Genomic DNA, 2319 nt, shown 5'->3' with positions numbered 1-2319 from the left:
GTGATTTTTTTCTTTCCTTTTATTTATGTTCAACATATCTTTTGCGGGGACAAAATCAAATCCATAACAGAAAGATGTACCAAAGTGGAAATTGGGCTAGGGTAGTATAATACATAAGATTGCCATGAGTCTGAGCCAACTTGGTAGCAACTTACAACAACAGAGAGTGTGTGGAGATTGTAAGTTTTTATAAATACTGCCAAAATTTCATCCCTCAAATGCTCTACCAATTCATATTCTCACAAATTAATGCAGTGAATACCCTAAACACTCACAGACCTTTATTTTGTCAATCAAAAGTGCTTTGAACATGGAGGAACCTTAAATTCATATTGTTAAGTGAAAGAAGGCAGTCTGAAAAACTACATACTGTGTTATTTCAACTATATGACATTCTAGAAAAGGCAAAACTATAGAGACAATGAAAAGTTTAGTGGTTGTCAGGGGTTCAGGAAGAAGGGGGAGGGATGAATAGGTGGAGCACAGGGCATTTTTAGGATAGTGAAGCTATTCAGTATGATACTGTAATGGTGGACATGTGATGTTATGCATTTGTCAAAACCCGTAGGTCTGTACAACACAAAGAGTGAACCCGAATGTAAACTATAAAAATAAATAAATAAATAAATAAATAAACCAAACCCTTTGCCATCAGGTTGATTCCGACTCAGTAATGCTGTATCAATATGGGTTCATCAATTTTAACAAGCGTACCACAGGAATACAAGATGTTAATAACATAAAAAACTGTGCAGGGGGAAGAGGTTATATGGAAACCCTCTATACTTTCTGCACAATTTTTCTGTATACCTAAAACTGCTTTAAAAATTAAAGTCTATTTTTTTTAAATGTGCTTTAAGAAGCAAGAATCCAGTCAGAATGACCGGGTGCCAGGGAATGGGGCCAAATAGGACATCCATTCCTAGTGAGGGGTGAGGGTCCATAAGGAGAGCAACTTCTAGTATCTATGAGAGAGACCACATGTAAAACCAAGCCCAGAGAGCCCAGAGCAGACTGGCAGTCAGAGTTCTGAATCAAGTTCAGTGTAACATGGAGAAAAGACCAGAAGGAGAGAAGGTACGGAAACTGGGTAGAGGGCAAGACATCTTAAATGAATAGACTTGAGGAATCTCTGAATCACCACTACCAGGGGGAAGTTGTAGGGTCATCTGAGTGGGCAGGTCTACTGGATGAAAGGACGAGACGCATGCCAGACACCCCTCCATCCTTTAGAACTCCCTAATCTACTGTCAAGTCAAGCATAGCTGGTTCCTTTGCATCACCCAATGATGTTACTAGTGGATTTAGGGGGAGCTACATCTCTTGGTTATCCTGGGGGTCCAGTGCATTCTTAATGAGTGATGACAGACGATTGAGATAAGGGTAACAATCAGCAGTGGAAGGTGATGTGCAATTGAATGGAGGAGGAACTTAGAGGAGGAATGGCCTGGTACTACTTATCCCAATAGTTCTGCAGATAAAGGGCTAGGTGTGGACACGTATTCTAAAAACAGACCATATGGTGTCCCCAACTCATACTGCCTCCCATGTTTCCTGAATTAGTGGCATACCAGAAAGTGGTCATCCTGTGGCTATGATTCCTGGCCTACAGGTTTGGTGGATAACCTGTGGAGATTGCACTCTTACTTTTTTGAACTGACTGCAGGTGATGAGAATATGTGGGGTCCACTGCAGGAAGCATCATATACCATCCTGTTGTGAGCATCCCCAACTCCAAGATCATGTTTGGGCTGAGGAAGGAGGGACCTATAATGATATTCTCAGTGTAGTTTACCACAGAAATTCTCAAGTTAAATGGCATAAGAACCTACCAAGGGGCAAGTTCAACACTCTGAATCAATACTTTGATCAATTCATCCATTCTTTCAATCATTCATCCAGCAAAAAATTTACTGAACGTATGCTGAGGGTGAATCATGGGCCATATACCTGGGATGTGTTGAAGATGGAATTAACTGTTTTCATAGTTCATTGTGAACTTTGTAATTATTTAAAAAAAAGAAAGAAAGAAAAGAAAAACACTGTGTTGTTGCTAGAGTTTCTGCCTTTGGCTTCCCTGAGGATTTAAGCATCTCACCTACTGATAGATATCAGTTATAATGGGGACAAAACTACCCTAGTAGTTTTTTTTCTTTTAATAATTTTTTCCTAAATTTCTGGTGTTCATTAAGATATCAGATCATTTTAGTTTTCAGATATTTATCTGAAACATAATTTAAGTTGCTAATTTCCATTTTGGGGAAGGAAATTTTGGGAATCATAGTAGACTCAATTTGAACCATTATTGGTTAATAGTCC

This window comes from Trichechus manatus, unplaced genomic scaffold (genome assembly GCF_000243295.1).
Source record: "Trichechus manatus latirostris isolate Lorelei unplaced genomic scaffold, TriManLat1.0 scaffold00159, whole genome shotgun sequence".
NCBI lineage: Eukaryota > Metazoa > Chordata > Mammalia > Sirenia > Trichechidae > Trichechus > Trichechus manatus.
Note: the sequence above shows the minus strand (reverse complement) of the source record.